The sequence below is a fragment of the Marmota monax genome, unplaced genomic scaffold (assembly GCF_021218885.2).
Source record: "Marmota monax isolate L192 unplaced genomic scaffold, Marmota_monax_Labrador192_F-V1.1 WCK01_AAM20220418_F8-fsc00006, whole genome shotgun sequence".
Classification (NCBI taxonomy): domain Eukaryota; kingdom Metazoa; phylum Chordata; class Mammalia; order Rodentia; family Sciuridae; genus Marmota; species Marmota monax.
Window position 1 is genome coordinate 25,585,345 of NW_026693712.1, and position 18,272 is coordinate 25,603,616.

Below are 18,272 nucleotides of genomic sequence, written 5' to 3' on the forward strand. Positions count from 1 at the left end.
ATCTAATACCGGGTTACGTCATGTGTGCGAAGCAAGCTGCAAGAGTTGATCGACCCGGGAGTTGGGAGCCCTTCGCCCGCGGCCTGGCGGGACGCAGCTGGAAGAACGCGCGCGGTTACCTGGAACCGTTTTGCAGTGGTCCCCGAAGCCCGCCCGGTATGCGGGAGGCTAGAGGTGGGCACCAAGGACTGCTTTGGTGCACATGATGAACCCCATCTAGCCTCCGACGTCCAGTGTTCTTGGACTCTGGAAGTTGGGGGGCGGGAATTAGAATGCCTGTCGGACCCCTACTGGTCCCGAGCAGTTCCAAACCTTACTTTCTCCCTGGCCTGTGCGCAGGCAGTCAGCACCCCGGGCCCATCTACCGCTGTTTATGTGGTACATAGGCTAGCTTTCAGCTGTGGGTTGGTCTTGGTGTCTGCCTATGAGGGAAATATATTGATTGTACCTAAAATCACAGGTTTTCCTCTGGGGTGAAGTGGAAATTGGGAGGAAAGAGGCGGGAGGCCGAGAGTGAGCTGTGGTTGCTGCGCCCCAGCGAGCCTGGGGAGAGGGGACAGCAGGAGCCTCCAATTCTAGCTATCTCCCACTGACTCTCCACCGTCTCCAGTCTTTCCCTCGGTATGAATGTTTAAGGATTCCCTGCTTGAACACTGTCAGCCCAGATGAAGATGGGCAGATTTCCCTACAAGCCTTCCACTGGTTGACTATCTGAAAGGGAGATCCCCCGCCCTGCAAATCCAGGGTAGTCACACCCAGGTAGCCCAGTTCTAAATGCACTGCCTAGCAGAAGTGGAGACATCCCTCAAAGTTTGGTTTTTTTTTAAGAGTCTTATGGAGGTGGGTGGTGGAATTGGAAGCTATTTCTTCTTTGACATGCCACTTACCACTATTAGGAAAAGAGAAAGAGAAGTCTTCCTGCTAGAGGAGATGCCTTTTATTAAAGCTGACAAGACAAATAGAGCAAGCTTTCCAGTTGTGATGGTGTTAAAAGCAAGTCTTATTATGTTGGTCGGTTTTATTCCCTTTTGGGCCTTATTAGACAGCATATAGGAAAATAATTTATATTTCCAAACTTTAGTGTCTTATTAAATAAAGCAACAGTGAGTCAGTTAGTTGTCTTTGGGACATTTTGCTCTTGGTTGTAACTCCAAACTTCACAGTGTGATTTTTTTCTCGTGGTATTCATTTATTTGGATATATGGGTGTTTCAGCACTCCCCCCACCATTTTAAAATGGAAAAAACCAATAACACTCCTACTCCAACCCCACTTCTTAACTTGTCAAACTAGTCTGAGTTAGTTTAAGGACATTTTATCTTAGGTTATCTCTATTTTATGCTTTTGATACTGTTGTTTGGTTTGAGATTAACACATTGATTTTTGTCTCAGGTCATATTTTTTAATAGATTTGCCCTGCCTGAAGAAAGCTCTTCTGCTTAGGATGTCATGGTAGTTTTAAACCTGCCCAAGTTAACCTGTAATTCTTAAAAATACTAAGAGTATTCTTAAGTCAGTATGTTAATTTGAAGATGTGGGAATGCCTTTCTATTTGATCATTATCAGTTTGATAAAGTCCAAACAAAAGAATGTTGTACACCTCTTACCACCAAGAAATTTAGCCCTAACATTTAATATTCTTAGGAATTTATGGAGGCATTTGTCTTGTATGTTAGTACAGTAAAATTTAGAAAGTAGGTAGTGGTAGGCAGTTTTAACTGAGAAATGTTGAATTAGATGATACTTTTTTTATGTATTAAGGAAAGTGAACTTGGATGTAATTTGAAAAGGGCCAAATGCAAAATAAGTAATTTGAAAATAAGAACCAAGAGTTTATCACAGATTTTATGAGACTATTTCATAAAATTTGCATAAGTTTACTACACTTTATAAATTCAATGTTGTACTTTTTCTTTTCCTATATGCTGTCATTTTGTAACGTAAGTTAACCATGACTTTGGGTCTATGTAGAAAGTATCAAGATTTTGTTAAACCAAAAGAAGATAATCAAAAGACTAAGTCGATCATATTAATTGCAACTTGAATAGATTTTAAAATTTTTCTCTTAGAAGAAAAGTTTAGTAGATATATTAAACTGATGAGAATGGAAACGATGTTTCAATGAAGTAAATAAGTTTGAGTATATACTAATAGGTTGAACTTCAAATTGTATTTAGTTAGGTAAAATTAGGATCAAGTAGGTCCTAATAACAGGGATTAAGTATTTTCTTGTGTAAGTTGTGTTACCTTGTGTAGCTGATGGGAATGTATCTGCTACCTTGAATATCATCATTACTTGTCCATTGGTACAATAAGCATCTATAAATTTGGGATTGCAGGAAAAATATTAAACTTATTTGGTGTCAGAATAATTTTACTGTTAGAAACGATATTCCTGATAGTAATTTCTGGTAAGTGGATATTTAATTTTCAAATGCTTCTAACTTTTTAGTTACCAGTATTTATTGGGCAGGAACTAAACTGATTTTATATGCTGAAATGGCACAAATCTGTGAAATAGTAACTGAGAACTATTAGTCTGAAGAGAAATACCTTATAAGACATTAGCCTACATGCATCAACTATGTTTCTAAAATTTGAAAACTTGCCTAAGTTTTACCTAAAAGTGTGATTAATAGAATTATCCTTTTAATCTTTTAATATTATGTTGCATTCTAAATTGGAATGTTACTAAGTAACTTTGAGTAATAAAAATACAAATCAAAGTTAATATAGTTATTTGTCCTTAATTTCTTTAAGATTGTAGAAAGCTTTTAAGTAACGAGAGAGAGAGAGAGAGAGAGAGAGAGAGAGAGAGAGAGAGAGAGAAAAGAAGATTTGGCAATAAAACTATTCACATTCTCCCTTAGTATCTATGCTGATAAAGATAGACATGACAATACTAAGAACTTGCCTCTTCATCTGAAGCATGCTGTAACACTTTGATGCCTTCAACAGAATATTCTTTTAAACCCTATGTATTTTGAAAAGTTCTGGGACTGATTTATGTGCCAAAATGATGCTAGAATAACTAAATGTGTCTCCTAGTTGGCATTATGGATGCAATAATAAAATAATATACAGCCAGTATAATCATATTTTCAGTAATGCTAATTCCATTTACTTGGTGCTTTATTTCTGCCAAGGTTTGAGTATCATCGATTTTAAGAGTTATTTTCTTAGCATGAGTAATATCTCTGCTAATTCATCAAGGATTTACTAAACTTGAACCTAGTCATATTTTCTTTAGACTTTGTCAATGCTTTAGGAACTTTTGTAAATTAAACATTTCATAGTACACTGGTAGGTAATTGTTTTGTTAACATGTAGTCTTGGAGTTGTGAACGTAATGTGAATTCTAGGTCAACACTCTCTTGTCCTTGTGAGGTTATATGTATGTGTCTAAGTAGAGACAGTAGTAAACGAGTTTTCCCTAACCATATTTCTTTGGGTATTTTTCTTCTTTCAAAATTCACTTGCTTTATTTTAAAAATTCTGAGCCATCATCATTTGGAGACGCATATATACACACACAGAGCAGAATACTGGCACTGTACCTTTTTCTCTGATAAATAAATCATAATTTATATCTAAGAATTTATTTTGAGAAAGGATGAAAAGTTTACCTTGGTTTGGAATAGTTTCATTACTATACTTATAAAGGATTCCCCCCCTGTTTAGAAAAAAATGTTTTAAATAATGTTTTTACATGTTAGAAACACGAATCTTCAAATAAAATATATTATTTAGAATCCTAATAAAGTAACGAATAAGCCTCAATGTAACATCAGCTTATTAGATATATTGGGGTAATTATATTTTGATGTTTGGATCAGAATTTTTGTAAAGACAAGGGTAAAAATAAAACAGTACAACTGAGACTTAGCAACCTATATTTTTATGCTCATCTACTTATAGGAGACCTGAAGTATATTTAAGGGCCTGATTTATCTGATTAGATTTATGTTAGTCAGCTTTTCAACCTATGTCTTAGGCTGTTTTGTGAAGTGAATTCTCTCCCCTTTTTAAATTTAGGAATTTGTGAAAGAGAAGTATGTTTCTTGCTTTTTGGTCATTTTTCCATTGAATTTTGTAAAGCAAAGTTAGCTACCATTGTATGCACTATTTTATGTATTCATAAAACAAACAGAAATAATCAACCATCTGTTTTTTAGGTGACTGAAATATTAGTGCTGTTTGTAGGGACTATTGACTGTAGTCTCATTTGGCATTTCTATTATGAGACCAGTGTTAATAAATTACTTGTGATTAACCATATCAGAGACCATCTTTCATAGTTCCTGGTATGTAATTTTAGGGTGTTAACTAGACTACTGGCACATGGAACTAATATCTTATTGTCACATGTGTTGTGGATGATAAACAATAGCTTTAGTGGTTTTTATCTTTAAAAACTGAGGGATCAGGTTTGGAAAGAACACCTAGTCCTTTGGGGTACAAATTAAACTTGCCATTTAATCTTGCAAAATGCCTTCTGAATAGGCATTTCATTGCATTCTGTCCATTGGCCTGGTTTCCTGTTGGATAGGGACAGATAAAGATGGGCACCTCTTTTTCTCCCCTGTTGCTATGAACCAAGCAAGCTACCAGCTTCATGCTGGGCCAAGAAAATGAATGAATACAATTAGTCCTTGAGGAATCCTGGCCTTTGCTAGCTTGGGAAAAGAATATGCCAAAAGAATTTACCTGGGCTGGAGGCTAGGGAGGGAGGGTGGGGGAGAATGAACTTTTAATATAAAATGAAGAAAACATAAGAATACATTAAAAACATTTTTTCTTATAGCATTTGGTATATTATTGGTTCCTTTTTTTCAATATAAATAATTGGATTAATAATGTTTTTAAAGATGCCACTCATCCTCTTTTTTATTTATTTTTTAATGAATGTTTTGAATAACCTCCATAGCAATAAGGATTTAAAAAGCTGTGGTATTTTAAGTGATGAGCCATTCTCTGTTGACTGATTCCATGTTATTGATTTTCTTTTCAGAAGTAATATACAGACTCTTATAATCATAGTCTGACTGGAACATTCATGTTGGGAAGGAAGTCTGTATTTCCCTAAGTACAGTGAGGAAGGTGGTCCTTAGGAGAACTCACTCAGCTCAGTCTTCTGAAACTGGGAAAAATTTTTTGTCCTTCGATCATTTGTGACAGATAATACCTTCCTGTTCAGGTATAAAATCCTTGAGTAGGAGTGTAAGAAATGAGATATTAATATTCACTTTTAATAATTTGTCTTATGATAGTCTTAGCCAAACATCAATAAATTACTGTCTCTTTTAAGGGCCTGATTTATCTGATTAGATTTATATGTTAGCTTTTCAACCTATGTCTTAAGCTGTTTTGTAGAAAAGTTTCTCATGATTAATGTGAACTTCCAGTGTTTCTGAATAGGCTATTACTCACTACTAGGAGATCTGCCTTTCTCCCTAAATTTGTCTGCGTTCACATTTTGAAAATTTAGTCAGTCAATAGCAACATAGCACAATGACACAGAAGTTCCTCACTGAACATTAAAAATGAGCAATGCTCATTTTATGTACTGCAACTACTGTGAATAGTTTTTAGAAAAAAAAAGTTCTTTAGATCTCTCTATTCTTGATGGTCTGTACTCATTGTATTTTCTGAAGGAGGATTGTAAAACTACTGTAAAAAAATCTGTGCACTGTTTTCTAATAGAAAATTTGTGTAGTTTTAAACTCTTGATTCTGAGATTTCTGGATATGGTTTTCAAATAATGAACCATATATTTCAATAAAAGCATTGTTTTAAAACATTGAAAACTCCTACTTAAGTTAGCTAGTTGCTGAGAGTACACTGTAGCAATGGTTAGCTCAGCTTTCATTCAGGTAGAATTCTATCATTTTCAATAAGGAAAAATAAACCTTTGTCATCTTTAGAAACATCCTTCATACAATTGACAGTTGACAGGTTGAAGAAAATGTTACTGTCAGGTCTTATTTTCCACTCAAGTGGGGAATAAAAATAGGATTGAATGATTTTTAAAAAATCTATTTAAAAGTTATTTCAAAATGGAGGAAGATGTTTTTAATTTTTATATGTAAGTCATAGAATTAATCTGCCATTTGCTTCAGGGAAGGTCAGCAAAGTGCAATTCGAAGAGATTGTCTAGTAGTTAATTTTCTGTGGTTTTTGCTTTTAAAATGTTAAATATTGCTGAGTTGATTCTAATAGTATATTATATATGTTTTTAGGGTTGGATTCTTAAGAGATATAAGGTTTCAATATTATTCCTATTGTTACTTATCAAATGACCTGATTTTCATGACGGATGATCATGATTTGGGTATGAAGGAAAATTGAGAATTTGCCCATATGCATTGGACAGTCATGTAAATCAGCACATGTGTGTATGCATTGGACAATCGGGTCATTTTAGCACGCAAAGATTAGACCTTTTTTAAAAAAAATTGCTTTGTTATTAATAACTTTCATTAACTGCATAGTGTAATCCACGAGTTCCCACATGGAAGTCCATGAATATGTGGACATTAGAGGAAAAAAATGATTAAATTCGTATTTCCTGATTTAGAAAAGCTCGGTTTTGGGCTTCCAGTTAAATCAGCGTGTTTCTTTTCTCCCCCAGAAGCAGCCATCTTGTTTTAAGACCGATTTTATTTCTTTCATGAACCTGGTCCGGAAATGAATATGGACGATAGAAAAGGACTAAACCATTTTACAGTCATTTTGTTAGGACTCTACTTTTAAAACTCTTCCTTATTTTCAAAGTCATTAAAATGCTATCTTCTGTTTTTTTTTTTTTTCTTAGTTTATTTTAAAAAAAGAATGTTTTAACAATGATAATATGTTTAAACCCAAGAATACGATATTTTAATGTTAAATGTTGGGCTGTACCATGTTTCCATATGTATTTTTCTCTTGAAGCTTATAATTCATTGTTAATTTCAAAGTAATCTATTAATAGTTTCTGATGTCACCCCCTTATCCTGATTTCCTTTTTTCTGATTGTCTGTTTGTTTTTTATTTATTTTTTATTTTTTCATTGGTTGACTTTTTTCCTCCCAGTTTGCTCAGCAGTACTAGGGATCTTTCTCCAGTAAGAACTATTGATTGAAATGCAGGTACCTTCCAAAATGAAGCATTGGGATGCTTTAAGAAGCATTATACAGTCAGAGCATTTTGTCCTTGAATTATATAGAGAAAGTCCTCTTACTTTCTCATTAATAAACCCCTCTTGTGGGTTCTTATGGAAAAATTATTTTAGAAGTAAATTCATATTTGCTACTAAAAGATATGAGACTGTATCAACTGAGTCTGCTATATTTCCATTATGATTTGTACATTTGGAAGAATGTGTTGCCTGTTAAACTTTACCAAAATTTTATACTATAATTCTTTGTTTGATGATGTCTGGGAACTTTATTCCCAGGGACTGAAATAAAAGCAGAACTTCAAGATTAATTTCAAAAGTAACCTGACTCAGTCTGTTTAATTTAAACTGGGCACAGATGACCACTACTGTGTCTGAGATAACCTCAGTTCATTAGAAGTAGGATTTGGGGTGGTTGTAGATGCAATGTAATGGTGACAAATAGAAAATGCACATTTTAAGACCAGATATACATTTTATGATTAAAGCCCAGGTATGAGTTGACAGTGTTTGCATCAAAAACTTTCCTCTGATACCCATCATCAGTTTTTCTTTGGCTGGTGGAAAAGACTGAAATAACTGAGTGTTCAAAGTGACCTTTTATTTTTGAATGCTAATAAATACTTAAAAAAATGCTGTTTCCAGGCTATCAGAGTTCCTATTTTATGTTTTATTGGTGACTTATTTATCTATGTAAAACTATAATTAACAATTAGCTCTTGTCTTTTACTGTGAAAATATATATGACGGAAGCATTTCTATATTAAAAATGCAGTGTTGTGGCTTTGAGTAAAATCAAGTTATGGCTTAGTTGGATAATTATACTGCAAATTATTATCCAGAGTTTGATGATGGAGAACATGATACTTGATATTTCATATCATAAATGTGAGTGGGATATATAATTTTTTTTACATTTACTGAAATTAATAATGTATAGTAGACAACCTTCTGATTAAGTTTGTTTCCTTTTCTTTACGGTATTTAATTTAATGGAGACAAATGAGAATGGGAAGGAAAGGTAAAAATAACTCTACATATGGGAAAATTATCTTTTATGTTTGACAATTAGGTTAAACAAAGTGGGAGCAAATGAGCCTAGTTCCCCTTGTATTGTTTCAGGGCAAGAAAATACAGACAGATGTCGGAATGTGGAAGTGGTGACCTCTGACTTAACACAGCATGGCCACTGCCCTAGCACACAAGTGTCCTGAGCCACCATCATAGCAGCATGCTTTTTTGAAGTGACTGACATTTTGAGATGGAGATTCTGAAACTGATTCTGTAGCTATTTGTTGTTTTCCAAAGTATTAGTCTTTCCAGCTTCAATTTTAAGTTTCTCGCTTTACCTTTTATGAAAAATGCTTCTTTGGCTCAGATAGAGCTTCAGTGACTTCTGGATGAGTTATCTGTGTAGTCACAACAGATCTTTGCCTCCCAATAATTTTATTCATCGGATTGGAATAATGGAGGAGGCGAAGGGAGGCTCAGATGTACGGCTCTGCGGCAGCAAAGTGTTTGCCTGCTTTATTTAGCTAATACTTTTTTTAAAAAAGATAGATGAAAGCAGTGGTTTTGTTACAGGCCTTTTCTTTTGCTCTGCAATCTCGCCTGTAACCCCTGGGTTCAGATAGACCATTAATGTTTTAGATACTGTGGCATTCAGTGTTTTCTTCATATATTTGTTTACTGTTACTGCTTCAATAAACTTTTATGCCTATTTCTGTAGTTTTCTGGCAGGGGCTCCATTTATTAAAATGTACTGACCCAGCACTAAGAGGGGTACAGTTCAAATAGTGGTGCTTCTGACAGGGTTTTGTGTCAAACTAGAGAAAATAATAGGGAAATGAAAGCTGCCAAAATGTGTCTCCCAATTACTAATTAATCAGGCGAGAAAGGACCTCAGTGACAGATCTTGTGTCCGCCATGGCAGCAACTTGGGGATACTTTATTTTAAATACTGTATAAAAGAAATTAAAGTAAGCCCTAGGAAATGTAGCACCCAGATATTTGATATCACAAGTGCTATTTTTTTTAAGTCTGCGAAAAGTGAGGCAAAAACCAATTTAAAACTGAATCTTTGTACTCTTTGCTGATAGTATCAAAACAAAGCTATTTTTAAAGAGTATTTTCTTGTTAATAAGCAATGCCTTTATTCTTATTAATATTTTAGTACAGACATGATCATATTCTTGGTTTTAGTATCCGTGTAGCATCCTACACATACTTTACTGTTGACGGAGACTTGGGGAAAAATTCAAACATTTTTTTAGTGTAGACCTGACATCAATATTTTGAAGATGACTGTAATTGAAGAACAGAAGTCCCCTCCCCCACAATAAATATGTGTGTGTGTGTGTGTGTGTGTGTGTGTGGAGAGAGAGAGAGAGAGAGACAGACAGACACCAATCTTTTTGGCAACGTTCCCTCTATGGTTGCTGGACCCATAATTAAATGCCTGTTATTAGTGTATTTTTTCCATAGCATTTGCAACATAAAAAGAAAAAGGTCTTGCATGGAACTATAGCTGTCAAGGGAACAATGAAAACTAATTACACACTCTGCTATCACCATTGTCAACTATACTCTTGGGAAGACAACAACATGACTGTGTGTGTGTATGTGTGTGTGTCTGTAGGATATTCCATATGAACATATACATGTAGGGTCAGATATACCTATTGGTTTAACTTTAAGCCCGGGATTTTCTGAAGCAAAAAAGTCTAAGCACTGTTTAACTCATAAAATGAAAAAAGGCAGTTATTTACTGGGGAAGGACTCCCCTCTTTAATATCTGTTCTTTATAATGTGGACTGAGAGAACAAGTCATTTATTTTGAATATTAGGATAGTTTTGTTATTGATATATCTATGCTGTTAATTGTCTCATTATCTTTTGTACTTCTCTCTTTTGCAAATTGTTATTTATTTAGCTCTAGATTTTTGTGTTATTTGGTTATTTGAGAACTAATTGCTTAATTTGTTTATCATAGAGCTGCCTGTCACTTTTTTTTTTTAATGGCTTTGACCATTTCACTCACTCTAGGTCTGTCCATTGGTAGATGAATTTGAGCAAAAATAGAAATCTAAAATGCTATACTTCTCAAATTATAGCAGCTTTGGTATAAGATTTGGAAAGAAAAGACTGAAGCTATTGAATTTAACATGAGGTTGTAGGATCAATTTTGAATTTTAATCACCCACACCATCCCTGTTCTCTGGTATGACATAGAATCAGGACTTGGCCCTAAATTATGTTTTACATTACTATTTTAATTTCTTGGATGAATCTCTTTATTATATCTAAAACCAAAGCCAAATGGGCGAATTTAGAAATCATATGTTGATTTGAACTTATCCAAAATGTTTGCATTAAATAAATGTTATAGCTAATATCGTTTAGTAATAATATATTCATATACTGAATACCTAAAACTTACAATTGATAAAATATTTATTGAGTGATGTTATGTGCAGAACACTGGGAGGCATACAGGGGATTCAGACAGAGATGAATAAGGTGACATCTTCATCTGCAGTGAGAGCTTTGTTATATCCTATAGATACGAGAACTTTATAAACTTATCCACAGTACAGAGTAGAAAATATTTTAAGAAATCTTCACTTAACAATTCATTTGACAGATATTTATCAAGTGTCCACTGTGGGCCAGGTATTTTTCTCAGTGATGGAGATACTGTAGTAAACAGTATAAACAACATCTCTGCCAGTAAGAAGCATGTAGTTAATGATTTTTTTTTAAGATCACTACATACTTCTTTTCTTTTCATCCTTAAGGGTGTGCTCAACCACCTGGAATTTTGTTGAAATGCAGATTTTAATTCAATAGATCTTATTCGGGCACCCTATACTTTACATTTGTAACAAGTTCCCAGGTTGTATTGAGGCCTGTGAGCTGCAGTTTGGACAGGGAGGAAGGTTCTAGACAAAATTCAGGGGGCAAAGAGATAACTCTGGCTTCTCACCAAGGACTCTTGGTTTTATTTGCCCTGAGCTTTCTATTTAGTTCCACAGTTCCTAAAATGAAACTCAGTATTTACGTGAGTGAAAGTTATTTGTCATTTAAAAAGCCTAAAAGGCATAGTAGTCTTCAAGTCTCAGACAAAATAAAACAGATTTTTATGTTGAGGTTTATGCTTCATTAGAAATACACCACTAACAAATGTAAAGGCCAAGGATTTTGCTGCTAAGTCTTGCTCTCTATGGGCAAATTCTACTAGAGTGAAAATGTTGTCCTGGTCCAAAGAGAATCCTGTCATAAATGTCTAAGAATATTTATTTGCAAACCCTCTCCAGATGTATTTCATGTGGCAATGCCAGAATTACACCTCAGAAACAGATTTTTAACACTTTCCAATTTAAATCCATATGGTTAAATGAACCCAAAATGTTTATTTTACATTCAGCATAGAAGATGACTAACAGTTTTTCTCCTTCCACTAAGTTTTTTGTGGGTGGCTTTCAGGGGCCTGTACTTTCAATGGAGCTATAAAGGATTTGAGAAAAAAAAAAATGCCTTCCTTTTCTAAAATTCTATGATTCTGGTGTCCGAAGTGAGAAATCATTGTTCCTGTAGAGTTTGCAAATGTGCTTCCATTTTTTTTCACAGCATATATATCATTTTCTTTTGCAATGAACTATTTTGTGATGCTTTTACTAACAAGAAATGGAACTAGTTGAAATCAGATTACTCTATTTTTTTCTTTTTGTTTGTTTTTGTTCTCCTTCACTGTATGTGTGTGAATACAACATGACTAATCTAAATGAACTTTTAAGTCTGAAAGCATCAGACTTAATGCTCCACTATGGAAAGATAATGAAAACAAAGATGAAAATGTTCCTTCTGTAAATTGGTTGTATTTTTATGAAAACAAAAAGACGAAGAGGATGGTAAGCACTCATTTTAAGTTTCTTCTTAGTTTTATAATAGGGCCCACCAATGCTTTAATTACAAAGCAGAGGCAAATCTTTTCCTTTTTAATTAATTATTATTTTTATTTTCAGTGCTGGGGTTGAACCCAAGGCCTTATATATGCAAGGCAGTTGCTACTACCTTCTCAGCCCCTAAATTCTCGATAACATGAATTTATTTAAAATATTGAGCAGCATTTCCTAAGAACAGTGAACACTGTTAAGAACAGTTAATTTAAGATGTGGCTGTTTGTAGATATTTGTTTATGCTTGTCATGGTATAAATAAAGGTTCTTAGTAATTTGGATGGGACACCTTCTTAGGGTGTCTAGTTTTATGATTCTCATAGATCCAGAAATGCAAAAATCACTGATTATGAGTTTAAGTGGCTCTTTAAGGGGGAGAATGTTTGGAAGACTAGTAAATTTAGGAATAGGATATCTTTATTGATTAAAACATCATTTGCATATCTTTAGGGAGTGGCTTTTGTTCAAAATATAGTTGACTTTCCTAAGATTTATGGTCATTGACATGTTTATAGGAAAGTAGAAGATGCTTAATATTTTAAATTAGTGTTTGGCCTCTCAATTTTTTAAGAAAGACATATATATATTTACATTTTAGCTCAAGGTTATTGACAGTGATTTGTCATCAGATTAATAGGTTGTAACCAAATTACATGCACTGATATGTATACATAAGCAAATTGCTTTGACTACATAAAATAAAAGCATTAAATTCATGTACTTTTTAATTTTATTTTTTGTAATTATAACTGATTAGGATAGAACCAAATATTCTTGAGTGTTATAGAGGCAAAGGCTCAGAGAATAAGATATCCAAGTATTCTGCATCAGATTAGATTTGTCTAGAATCGTCCTTAACATTTTTATATTTTAGAGCTGGTTAAATTCAGTTCTAGTTGACTAATATACCACTCATAGTGGTGAATTCTGAGCCTCAATTTCTTTATCCTAATAAATAAATGGATATAATAAAAATAATGTCTCTTTTTTGTGTGAAATTTAAAGGAAAGTGGATACATAACAGGACTTTAAAAACTGCTGTAAAACTGTACGAAACGGACAGAGTCAATCATACCTCAATAAGAGTAGGAGAGAAAAGAATGGAGATTAAGGGTGTGAGTTGATTCATTTCATATAGGGGAATGCCACTTTATAATTCAATATATTCTTGTAAGTTGTATAGAAAATATGTTTGTGTGAATAAAAATGTATTTTCAAAGCATCATGGAAGAGTTGATTTTTATTATAAGATAGACAGTCTTATTATTTTGTAATATATGTTGTCTCTGAAAGATAAGATTTATGCATTTATGTTGGGTTTTCTTTTAGAGAAATTCACATTTTAGGTTTTATCTTGTGAGTTCTGCAAAACAAATAAAGTGTGAAGAGTGACACTTCAGGGGCAGGTCTGCTAGACCTTCCTCCCAGAAATGAGCTTTGGATTTCCTTTGTAAAACTGGTCAAGTTTATTTTTAATGTCCTGTCTTCCCCTCTCAGTTTGTCTCATCTCTATCGTTTTCTCTACTTTGGGCTTCATAGGTATAATGAAATCTCTCCATCTCAGAGGGGAAATTAATGAATACCGACACTCTCTTGGAGAATGCTTGTATTTCCAATGAGGAGCTTGTTGAAACAAATCAATTCCTGTTGGGGCTGTTCCTTACAGGCTGTCCCTGGGATCCTTGGATTTTTCTGAATCTCACTGTCAGAGGAACAGTGTCTTAACAATTCTCTGTTTAAAAACTCTTGCTATTGACTACTTTAAAGCTTAGCAGATATTAATTATACGCACATTGATGTTAGAAACATAAATATTTCATAACATATAACAGAAAGGAAACAGAATTCGTCAAGGAACACATATTTTAATGCATTGAAACCCGAGTAACACTTTACCTTACCGTCAAAGGACCGCTTACTTGTAGAATTGTCTGGTGATTATTCAAAGCAGGTTTTAACTTTATATGTTTATAGTTAGGTGAATAGCAAATGTGCTCATTATTGATTTTTAAATTACAATCATATACTCACATAATTATTTTATAACATCATTTTACTACTAAATTTATAAACCTCCCTTAAGAAAAAAAGAAAAAAAAAACAAGAAAACAGTAATTCATACAGGAAATTATCATGATCCTTATGTTCTGTACCCAGAAATTTAGTGCTGTCTAAGGACAGAAGTTGGCCAGCAGCAGTCAAGGTACTGGGTTTATTATTAGCAAGACCAAAAGTAGTTGAAAGAGTACTGCTAACTGCATTACAAATTTGCCTTACAAGTGCAATGTTTTAGTATTCAGAATTGCTATGCTCATGGGACCCTTGGACTTTCCTCTGTTGCCCTTGTATCATTTCATACAAAAGCAGGTTCCTTTTGTTCTGATAAATTGGAAGTTAAGAATTGTCAAGGGAATGTGCTTGCTATGGGTTTATTTCAAGTTTAAAACTTTTGTGATTTTATGTTACTGTGTTTCTGTGTCTGATGAATGATTAATGGTTACAATCTCTCCCCTGTTTCAGATTTCTTTCTTGTCAAAAGGGTAGTCCAGTTTAAATTTTGATGATTTACTTATTGACACTTTGTATTATGCAAAATACAAGGAATTAATTTTTTTTATATCAGTTTAAAAATATCTGCTGGAGACTTCATCAAAGCCAGGCTTACTTAGTATTTTCTTTCCACAAGAGCTTGTTGAGGGATCGAATTGAGTGTACGGCAATCCAGTAATTCCTTAAGATGTTGAAATGATTGGATTGAGTTGCATTTTAATCATTTAGCTTTTATTAATATGGCAAATAATTAGTGAAGATTAGAGCCAAACATATTCCAGTGCATTTGATGCATTCAAACAGAATAGTCCAATCCTATTGCAATATCTCTTTATATTTTGTAGAGGGAAGGATAGTTTGAATTCTCTTTGTGAAGGCTAAATTATGTCACTTCTGTTTTACATGCTTAGAATGTAAAATGATGACCTACCCTTTAATATTACAGGTATAATAAGCTAGAATTTTAAGTATGGACAGTTGCCAATCCTCTTCATTCTCTCTCTTATTAAACATTTCAGATATTTGGCTCTGTCTTTATAGAAATGTTATAAAATGTGAATGGAATGTATGGCAAGATCTTAAAAGATAACAGCACACTTTTTTGATTTGGATAATAAGCATTAATTACAACTAGGTATTATAGACAACTATAAATTTCTTTCCTCAGGTTTCTAAAAAATCTTTAGTAATTTCCTGTGCCCTCACCCATCCTGCTAAGATTTCCCAACTCTACCTGTGGTTTAGTTTTATAATAATAAAAGAAAAGAAAGTTTAAGTCAACTGTCACTTTTAAAAAACTTAGGTAATTTTATTATTAATAAACAGTATTTCTACAGAGTTTCAACAAAAGACAGTGTAAACTCACAGGAATATTCCACTGAGTCTAATATAGTATTGGAAACAACTGTCCATCTTACCTCTCACCTACTATCCCATAGAAAGCCACTTTCGTTGGCAGGAAGAGGTGTTTGTGAATTTTTTTTTTTTTTTTTAACTCTTCAGCATCATAGGTCAGCCTTCCTAATCTGTTGCCAATACAGCTGGCACACTTACTAGCATGTAGTATAGTACACTCCAAGTTCATTTTAGGACAAACCTGAATTGGCAGAATGCATAAGATCTGGTTTGGAAATCAGTCCTGGAGTTTGGATTAACTACACCTAGGGTGCTAGTGCCATTCTGGGCAGAGTAGGCAAAGCTTGGCAAGCTCCAGGCAATTGATAGGATCAGGCCCCTGCTTACAAGATATTCAGGGGTCACATTAAGTAGATTTGCACTGCAGCCTGATATGGAGTTTTAAGACTGCAGTAATCAGTGTTGGAAGACGATTGGTTTTTCTGGGTATAAATTGCTAATTAGTATTGAAAGTGTAACCTGTTTTGTTGAACAGCCTCCCTTATTTTCTCTGAGAAAGTGGTTTGGACAGTAATCTATTTACTCTCTCTCTCCACCTCTCTTCCCTCTTGTTAAAATAAAATCTAGAAACCTCTGGGGACTCCCCACTGTTGAGTTCTGCTTCGAAGGAGCTTTAAAACAGTGGCTTCAAACTGAAGTAAATATTGACTGGGTCTGGGGCTGAGCTCTGCTCAAAGCCTCCTATTGTTCCTCCTTAGTCAGCACTCCAGCCCAGGCTCGAGTGTGCATGTGTTAGGAAGAGAAGAAAGGCTGTGGAGGGAAATTAACAGGGCCCACAGCTGAACTCGTAAATGCGCCATACAGAGGAAAGGGAAGCCGACTACAAAGCCAGCAGGAGCTTATGCTGGGTTACAGAGAATTTAGGAGACTGAAGTGCAAGAACACTGGCTGTCCTGTCTGTTTCAGAGAAGTTTAAGGTACATGAAGTTGCTTGTCTGCATGGGCCCAGCCTGCCTCTGAGCAAAACTTTCACTCCAGTGATGCTGTCTTCTCAAGGGGACAGGAAATGTAGTATCTTGGTGAACATGAAAGAAAGATAAGGGGTAAACCTGGGTTCCAGAATAACAGCCTCCCTCTCTGATACCTGTTCTGATGCTTCTTGTCATCCTTCCCTCCTTCAGCTGTCATGTTGGATTATACACTCTCTTGGGTCTCCTAAGTGCTTTGGCATCCCAGGGGTATCAGATGGATGAGGGAGAACCATATGCCTTCTGAAATGAAAGTTCTGAAGTCCTGAAGAGATGTTCTCATTATATGAAAAATTTAAACTTTTGTTAAAAAAGGAAAATTAAATCATTTAAATATGGAACAGATTCCCTTGTTTAAAGTGGAGCACTGTGAGTAAAAGCTGCCTGTATTTTTACCATTTAATTCAAGAACCCAAACAAACAGCTGGCTGACTTATGTTTTAGTGAAAACCATCCCAGTACATTTACTAACAGGAAAAGTAAACATCCTTAAAAAGAAATTCTCGTGTCTTGACTGCAAAGTGATTTTTAATAAATACACAGTAAAAACCAATAGCATATTTGGGTTGTTCATTTCCACTGATAGTGTGAGTATCACTTTGTACTCGAAGCCCTCCGTGATGTTTGATGTGAACATATTGATGCTAAAGACCACATGTAGGCAAATACCAGGGCAATTAGAATATTCATTAATCGCCAAGGCAGTTTCCAAACTATTCTGCTTTACTAACATATTAGAACAAATAATGTCACTTACATAAAGCATGGAATGCTGTGGACATAGAGGGAAAGCACGTCTGTTCAGGTGTGTCAGGAAGTTCTTCCTGGAAGAGAAATAATTTAGTCTACGTCTTGAATAATGGATATGATGTTAGTAGTCAGGGATGGAAGTGGTAGAGGAATATTCCAGGGATCCTTAGCAACAAGAGCAAAGGTCTGCTGGGATAAATTTGGGGGATAGAAAGTAGTTTATTCAGAATGAAAGGGGTCTGGCAAAAACATCGGAAGCATGGGCTGGAAAGGTGTGTTGGCCATGTTGCACAAGGTCAGTGTAAGGCTGTGTTTTTGCTTTTTTAAAGGTTGTAATGTTTTTAGAATTATTTTAAGTTCAGAGCAAAATTGAGAGATTCAGAGAGACCCCCAAATACCTTCTTCCTTCATACTCATGAGGCTCCATTTGTAACATCAAGAGACAAGTTATAATGACTTTATAATAGATGGGATAATAGGTTTCTAAATGTTTTACAATTGTTCTGCACTGTTGTATATCTTAGGCACTGGGTAATTGCTTTGTAAATATAACTAAGTACTGGTTAATATGCTGAATACTTCAAATGAGACTTGGTTTGTAAGTAGTTACATGGTAGGATATAAAACGTAGGTCAATTCTGATATTTCTAGATGAAACTTGGAATGCTCTACTATATTTGAATTGTTTCTCTCATTTGCAAATTAAGCAGTTGTTTCCAAACTCCCTTTTTAGACAGAAAGTATTGTTCACAAAAATCATTAGCAGAAAATTAATGTGTAAAACAAAAACAAATAAAAAATCACCCCCAAAAAACTCGGTTTGTATTTCAGAGAGATGAGGTCTAGGCTGTGCTCACCTCTCTTCCCAGGCTTCTGAAAGGGCTATGAGGAGCCCCTGTGACTCTTTGAATGACATCCTCAAAAGGGCCCCAGTGAAAGAAGGGCTTGGTGTTGTTCTCAGAAGCAAATAGGAACAT

General features: G+C 34.6%; 1 protein-coding gene across 2 annotated transcripts in view; it reads left to right on the top strand.

Moving 5' to 3' along the window:
- The window catches only part of Efna5 (ephrin A5), a 277,162-nt gene that overhangs the window by 2,705 nt on the left and 256,185 nt on the right, over nucleotides 1-18,272 (top strand). The window lies entirely within an intron of this gene.